Source organism: Orbicella faveolata, unplaced genomic scaffold (assembly GCF_042242905.1).
Source record: "Orbicella faveolata isolate gen_17 unplaced genomic scaffold, um_ofav_v1 contig_35, whole genome shotgun sequence".
Lineage (NCBI taxonomy): Eukaryota > Metazoa > Cnidaria > Anthozoa > Scleractinia > Merulinidae > Orbicella > Orbicella faveolata.
The window spans coordinates 72501-81391 of record NW_028301564.1 but is presented as its reverse complement, the minus strand read 5'-3'; positions in this window follow the sequence as shown (position 1 = coordinate 81391).

Here is an 8891-nt window from a genome sequence, read left to right as displayed (position 1 = left end):
ATGTCTCTTTCCAGGAACTTGGGTGATATTTTCCAGTGCCAGGGACTCTAAACTAACTCGTGATGGCCTTGGTTTTCAGTAAAATGGACAGAAGTAAAACGATCGCACGCTCGCCTTCGAGCTTCTAGGCCTAAATATAGCCCTACTTCATTTTAAAACAGAAAAAGTACCCTAGACCGCCTTACGCGCAGGGTGATTTTGACCAACTTTAAGTAAATTTCCAGGAACTTCGGAGATGTTTTCTGGTGGCAGCGACTCTAAACTAACTCGTGATGGCCTTGGTTTTCAGTAAAATGGACAGAAGTAAAACGATCGCACGCTCGCCTTCGAGCTTCTAGGCCTAAATATAGCCCTACTTCATTTTAAAACAGAAAAAGTACCCTAGACCGCCTTACGCGCAGGGTGATTTTGACCAACTTTAAGTAAATTTCCAGGAACTTCGGAGATGTTTTCTGGTGGCAGCGACTCTAAACTAACTCGTGATGGCCTTGGTTTTCAGTAAAATGGACAGAGGTAAAACGATCGCACGCTCGGTTTCAAGCTTCTAGGCCGAAATATAGCCCCACTTCATTTTAAGACTAAACAAATAGCCAAAACCGCCTTACGCGCAAAGTGATTTGGATCAACCTTTGGTCGATTTCCAGGAACTTGGGGGATATTTTCCAGTTCCAAGGACTCTAAACTAACTCGTGATGGCCTTGGTTTTCAATGAAATGGACAGAGGTAAAACGATCCCACGCTTGCTTTAGAAATTCTAGGGCGAAATATAGCCCCACTTCCTTTTAAGACTGAAAAAGTAGCCGACACCGCCTTACGCGCACAGTGATTTTGGCCAACTTTGGGTCGATTTCCAGGAACTTGGGGGATATTTTCTAGTCCCAGGGACTCTAAACTAACTCGTAATGGCCTTGGTTTGCGGTGAAATGGACAGAGGTAAAACGATCGCACGCTTGCTTTAGAGCTTCTAGGCCGAAATATATCCCCACTTTATTTTAGGACTGAAAAAGTTGCCGAGACCGCCTTACGAGCAGAGTGATTTTGACCAACTTTGGGTCGATTTCCAGGAACTTGGGGGATATTTTCCAGTTCCGGGGACTCTAAACTAACTCGCAATGGCCTTGGCCACAACAAGAGTTTATTTCTGTAAACAACTAAAAGAATTTACAAGATTATAATTATAAATAAATAAACAATGCAAGAACATACAGTAGTGAGACACCCAAAACAATTGAAAAGCTAAACTGGTTGGGTGACCGTAATTATAATAAGTGAAAATGTGAGAATCAGGAAAGAGGCACAACAGTTTTTAATGAAATGGAGAGAGGTAAAAGGATCGCACCCCCGGTTTCGAGCTCTTAGACCGCCTTACGAGCAAAGTGATTTTCACCAACTTTGGGTCGATTTCCAGGAACTTTGGGGAAATTTTCCGGTCCTGGGGACTCTAAACTAACTCGTAATGGCCTTGGTTTGCAGTGAAATGCACAGAGCTAAAACGATCGCACCCTCGGTTTCAAGCTTCTAAGCCGAAATATAGCCCTATTTCATTTTAAGACTGAAAAAGTAGTTCAGACCGCCTTACGCGCAGCGCGATTTTGACCAACTTTGGGTCGATTTCTAGGGACTTGGGGGATACTTTCCAGTCCCGGGAACTCTAAACTAACTCGTGATGGCTTCGGTTTTCGGTGAAATGGACAAAAGTAAAATAATTGAACGCTCAGTTTCGAGCTTCTAGGCCGAAATATAGCCCCACTTCATTTTAAGACTGCAAAAGTAGCCCAGACCGCCTTATGCGCATCGTGATTTTGACCTACTTTGGCTCGATTTCCCGGGACTTGAGGATATTTTGCAGTTTCGTAGACTCTAAACTAACTCGTGATGACCTTGGTTTTCAGGAAAATGGAGAGAGGAAAAATATTTGAACGCTCGGTTTCGAGCTTCTAGGTAGAAATACAGCCCCACTTCATTTTTAAACTGATAGAGTAGCCGAGACCGCCTTACGTGCATCGTGATTTTGGCTCGATTTCCCGGAGCTTAAGGAATATTTTCTAGTCTTCTTGACTCCAGACTAACTCGTGATGGCCTTGGTTTTTAGTGAAATGGACAGAGGAAAAATATTCGAACGCTCGCTTTAGAGCTTCTAGGCCGAAACATAGCCCCACTTCATTTTAAGACTGATAGAGTAGCCAAGACCGCCTTACGCGCATGGTGATTTTGACTAACTTTGGCTCGACTTCCCGGAAATTGGGGGATACTTTGCAGACCCGGCGACTAAACTAACTTCTGATGGCCTTAGTTTGCAAAGAAATGGACACAGGTAAGACGTTCGCACGCTCGGTTGCGAGCTTTTAGGCCGAAATACAGCCCCTATTTTATTTTAAGAGTGAACGACTAGCCGAAACCGCCTTTCGCGCATCGTGATTTTGACCAACTTTGGCTCCATTTGCCGGAACTTGGGGGATATTTTTAAGTCCCAGGGACTCTAAACTAACTCGTGATAACCTTGGTTTTCAGTGAAATGAACAAAGAAAAACTATTTAAACGTTCGGTTTCGAGCTTCTAGGCCGAAATATAGCCCCACTTCATTTTAAGACTGAAGACCGCGGTACGCGCATGGTGATTTTGACCAACTTTGGCTCGATTTACCGGCACTTGGGGGATATTTTTCAGTCCCAGGGACTCTAAACTAACTCCTGAAAACCTTGGTTTTCAGTGAAATTAAGAGAGGAAAAATATTTGAATGCTCCGTGTTGAGCTTCTACGCCAAAATATAGCCCCACTTCATTTTAAAACTGATAGAGTAACCGAGACCGCCTTACGCGCATCGTGATTTTGACCAACTTTAGCACGATCTGCCGGAACTTGGAGGACATTTTCCAGTCCCGGGGACTCTAAGCTAACTCCTAATCACCTTGGTTTTCAGTGAAATGGAGAGAGGAAAAATATTTGAACGCTCGGTTTCGAGCTTCTAGGCCGAAGTAGAGTCCCACTTCACTTTAAGAATGAGAAAACGTAGCCGACACCGCCTTATGCGCAGGGCGATTTTCACCAACTTTGGGTCGATTTCCAGCAATTTGCGGGATATTTTTCAGTCCCGGGGAAATGGAGACAGTTAAAACGTTCGCACGCTCGGTTTCGAGCTTCCAGGCCAAAATATAGCCACACTTTATTTTAAGACTGAAAAATTAGCCGAGACCGCCTTACGCGCATCGTGATTTTGACCAACTTTGGCTGGATTTCCCGGAACTTGGAGGATAATTTTCAGTCCCGGGGACTCTAAACTAACTCCTGATGGCTTTGGTTTTCAGTGAAATTGACACAGGAAAAACGATCTCGATCTTCTAGGCCGAAATATAGCCCCACTTCATTTTAAGACTGAAAGATTAGCCCAGACCGCCTTACGCGCAGCGAGATTTTGAACAACTTTGGGTCGATCTCGGGCAACTTTTGAGATATTTTCCAGTCTTGGGGACTTTAAACTAACTCGTAATGGCTTTGCTTTTCGGTGAATTAAACAGAGGTAAAACGAACGCACGCTCGGTTTCGAGGTTCTAGGTCGAAATATAGTCCCACTTCATTTTAAAACTGAAAAAGTAGCCGAAACCGCCTTACGCGCAACGTCATTGTGACAAGGGTTTGGGCAATTTCCAGCAATTTGGAGGACATTTTTCACTCCTTGGGATTCTAAAGTAACTATTGATGGCCTTGGTTCTGGGTAAAATTGACAGAGGTAAAACGATCGCACGCTCGCTTTCGAGCTTTTAGGCCGAAATATAGCCCCATTTCATTTTAAGACTGAAAAAATAGGCAAAACTGCCTTACGCGCAGCGTTATTTTGATCAATTTTGGGTCGATTTCTAGGAGTTTGGGGGATATTTTGCAGTCCCAGAGACTCTAAACTACCTCCTAATGGCTTTGGTCTTCGTTGAAATGGACAGAGGTAAAACGATCGCTTTCTCGGTTTTGAGCTTCTAAGCCGAAATATAGCCCCACTTCATTTTAAGACTGTAAAAGTACACAAGATCGCCTTATGCGCAGCATGTTTGTGACCAACTTTGGATCGATTTCCAGCAACTTGGGGGATATTTTCCAGTCCCGGAGACTCTAAACTAACTCCTGATGGTCTTGGTGTTCGGTGAAATGGAGAGGTAAAACGATTCCAAGCTCGGTTTTGAGCTTCTAGTTCGAAATATGCCCCCACTTTATTTTAAGAGTAATAAAGTAGCCAAGACCATTTTCAGTAACTTGGGGAATATTATCCAGTCCCAGGAACTCTAAACTAACTCTTGATAGCCTTGGTGGTCAGTGAAATGGTGAGAGGTAAAACGATCGCACGCTCCCTTTCGAGCTTCCAGGCCGAAATATAGCCCTACATTATTTCAAGACTGAAAAAGTGGCCAAGACCGCTTTACGCGCAGGGTGATTTTGACCAACTTTGGTTCGATTTCCAGAAACTTTAGGAATATTTTCCAGTCCCGGGGACTCTCAAATAACTCCGCATGGCATTAACTGAAATGGACAGAGGTAAAACGATCGCACGCTCGGTTTCGAGCTTCTAGGCCGAAATATAGTCCCACCTCATTTTAAGACTGAAAAAGTAGCCGAGACCGCCTTACGTGCAGCGTGATTTTGACCAGCTTGAAGTCGATTTCCTGAAACTTGGTCGATATTTTCCAGTCCTAGAGACTCAAGGACTGGACTAGCACTTGGTTTCGTTATCGTTTTTCTCATTTTTATTCTGTAAGAACATTGAGATTTTTTAATGTAATGCGCTAGAAAATAAATTATTATTATTATGTTATTATTATTTCACTAACTTCTGATGGCTTAGGTTTTCGGTAAAATGGACAGAGTTAAAACGATCGCCGGTTTGGATCTTTTGGGCGGAATTATACCCCCACTTAATTTTAAGACTGAAAAGGTAGCCCAGACTGCCTTACGCGCAGCGTGATTTTGACAAACTTTGAGTCGATTTCCAGCAACTTGAGACATATTTTCCAGTCTCGGAGATTCTAATCTAACTCGTGATGCCCTTGGTTTTTGGTTAAATGGGCAGAGGAAAAATGATTAAACGCTCGGTTTCGAGCTTTTAGGCCGAAATATAGCCGTACTTCTTTTTAAGACTGAAAAAGTAGCCCAGACCGCCTTATGCGCAGCGTTATTTTGACCAACTTTGGGTCGAGTTTTTAGGAAATTGGGGTATATTTTCCTTGGGTCCATTTCCAGGAACTTGGGGGATATTTTTCAATCCCTGGGACTCTAAACTAACTCGTGATGGCCTTGGTTTTCAGTGAAATGGACAGAGGAAGAATATCTGAACAATCGGTTTCGAGCTTCTAGGCCAATTTATAGCCCCATTTCATTTTGAGACTGAAAAAGTAGCGGAGACCGCCTTACGCGCATCATGGATTGGACCAACTTTGGGCTAATTTCCAGGAACTTGGGGGATATTTTCCAGTCCCAGGGACTCTAAACTAACTTGTGATGGCCTTGGTTTGTAGTAAAATGGACAGTGGAAAAATATTTGAACGCTCACTTTCTAGCTTCTAGGCCGAAATATAGCCCCACTTTATTTTGAGACTGAAAAAGTAGCCGAGACCGCCTTGCACGCAGCTTTATTTTGACCAAATTTTGGGTCGATTTCCGGGAACTTGGGGGATATTTTGCACTTCTGGGGATTCTAAACTAACTCTTGATGGCCTTGATTTTCAGTGAAATTAACACAGGTAAAACGATCGCACGCTTGGTTTCGAGCTTTTAAGCCGAAATATAGCCGCACTTCATTTTAAGACTGAAAGAGTAGCGGAGACCCCTTTGCGCGTATCGTGTTTTTGCCTAACTTTAGCTGGATTTACCGGAACTTGGGGAATATGATCTAGTCCTGAGGACTCTAAACTAATTCCTGATGGACACAGGTAAAAGGATCGCACTCTCGGTTTCGACCTTTTAAGTTAAAATATAGCGCTATATCATTTTAAGACTGAAAGAGTAGCCTAGAGCGTCGTGCGTTCCTTGATTTTGACAAACTTTGGCTAGATATCCCGGAACTTGGGGGATATTTTCCAGTTACGTGAACTCTAAACTAACTCCTGATGGCCGTAGTTTTCAGTGATATGGACACAGGCAAAAAGAGCGCACGCTCGGTTTGGAGCTTCTAGGCCCAAATATAGCCCCGCTTCATTTTAAAGACTAAAAGAGTAACCGAGACCGCCTTACACGCATCGTGATTTTGAGCAAGTTTGGCTGGATTTCCCGGAACTTGGGGGATATTTTCCAGTCCCGGGGACTCTAAACTAACTCTTGATGGCTTTAGTTTACAGTGAAATGGACAGAGGCAAAAGGAGTGCATGCTCGGTGTCGAGCTTCTAGGCCGAAATATAGCCCCACTTCATTTTAAGAATCAAAGAGTGGCCGAGACCGCCTTACGCGCATCGTGATTTTGCGCAATTTTGGCTCGATTTCCGAGAACTTGGGGGGTATTTTCCAGTCCCGGGGACCTTAAAGTAACTCCTGATAACCTTAGTTTTCAGTGAAATGGACACAGCGAAAAGGAGCGCACGCTCGGTGTCGAGCTTCAAGGCCGAAATATAGCCCCACTTCATTTTAAAACTGAAAGAGTGGCCGAGACCGCCTTACGCGCATCGTGATTTTGAGCAACTATGGCTCGATTTGCCCGAATTTGGGGGGTATTTTCCAGTCCCGGGGACTCTAAACTAACTCCTGATAGCGTTGCTTTTTAGTGAAATGGACACAGGGAAAGGGAGCGCACGCTTGGTGTCGAGCTTCTAGGCCGAAATATAGCCTCACTTCATTTTAAGACTTGAAGAGCAGCCGAGACCACCTTACACGCATTGTCATTTTAAGCAACTTTGGCTCGATTTGCCGAAACTTGGGGGATATTTTCCAGTCCGGGGACTCTAAATTAACTTTTGGTGGCCTTAGTTTTTAGTTAAATGGACACACGAAAAAGGAGCCCACGCGCAGTGTCGATCTTCTAGGCCGAAATATTGCCCCACTTTATTTTAAAACTGAAAGAGTGGCCAAGACTTCCTTACGCGCATCGTGATTCTGAGCAACTTTGGCTCAATTATCCGGAATTTGGGGGATATTTTCCAGTCCCGGAGACTCTAAGCTAAATCCTGATGGCCTTAGTTTTCAGTGAAATGGACACAGGCAAAAGGAGCGCACGCTCGGTGTCGAGCTTCTAGGCCGAAATATAGCCCCATTTCATTTTAAGACTGAAAGAGTAGTCGAGACCGCCTTACGCGCATCGTGATTTTGACCATCTTTGACTAGATTTCCCGGAACTTAGGAGATATTTTCCAGTCGCAGGGACTCTAAACTAACTCCTGCTGGCCTTAGTTTTCAGTGAAATGGACACAGCTGAAAGGAGCGCACGCTCGGTGTCGAGCTTCTAGGCTGAAATATAGCCCCTCTCTATTTTAGGTTTGAAAGACTGACCGAGACCGCCTTACGCGCATCGTGATTTTGAGCAACTTTGGCTCCATTTGTTAGAACTTCGGGGATATTTTCTAGTCCCGGAGACCCTAAACTAAGTTCTGATGGCCTTAGTTTTCAGTGAAATGGACACAGGCAAAAAGAGCGCACGCTCGGTGCCGATCCTCTAGGCCGAGCTATAGCCCCGCTTCATTTTCGGACTGAAAGAGTAGCTGAGACCGCCTTACGCGCATCGTAATTTTGAGCAAGTTTGGCTCGATTTTCCGGAGCTTGGAAGATATTATCCAGTCTCGGGGACTCTAAACTAACTCTTGATAGCCTTAGTTTTCAGTGAAATGAACAGAGGCAAAAGGAGCGCACGCTCGGTGTCGAGTTTCTAGGCCGAAATGGAGCCCCACTTTATTTTAAGACTGAAAGAGTGGCCGACACCGCTTTACGCGCATCGTGATTTTGAGCAACTTTGGCTGGATTTCCCGGAACTTGGGGGACATTTTCTAGTCCCGTGACTCTAAACTAACTCCTGATGGCCTTAGTTTTTAGTGAAATGGACACAGGCAAAAAGAGCGTACACTCGGTATAAATCTTCTAGGGTAAAATATAGCCCCCACTTTATTTTAAGACTGAAAGAGTTCCTGAGACCGCCTTACCCGCATCGTGAGTTTGAGCAAGTTTGGCTCAATTTACCGGAACTTGGAAGATATTTTCAAGTCCCGGGGACTCTAAACTAACTCCTGATGGCCTTTTTTTAGTGAAATGGACACAGGTAAAAGGAGCGCACGCTGGGTGTCGAGCATCTAGGCCGAAATATAGCCCCACTTCATTTTAAGACTGAAAGAGTAGCCGAGAGTGGGATACGCGCATCGTGATTTTCAGCAACTTGGGCTCAATTTGCCGGAAGTTGGGGTATATTTTCCAGTCCTAGGGAATATAATTTATTTCCTGATGGCCTTGTTTTTCGGTGAAATCAACAGAGGTAAAACTATCGCACGGTTTTTTTCGAGCTTGTTGGCCGTAATATAGCCCCACTTTGTCATAAGACCGAAAAAGTAGCGGAGACCGCCTTTCGAGTAGGGTGATTTTGACCAACTTTGGGTCGACTTCCAGCAACTTGGGGCATATTTTCCAGTTTCAGGGTCTCTTACCTATCTCGTGACTGGTTTGGTTTTCGGAGAAATCGACAGAGGTAAAAGGATCGCACGTTGGGTTTCAAGCTTCTAGGCCAAAATTTAGCCCCACTTTATTTTAAGACTGCACAAGTAGCCTGGACCGACTTACGTACAGCGTGATTTTGAGTAATTTTGGGTAAATTTCCTGGAACTACTCATTATAATCCAATAATTTGTGGGTTACAATTCTCTCATTACAATCCAATAATTTGTGAGTTACTACAAACTCATTATAATCCAATAATTTGTGGGTTACAATAAACTCATTAT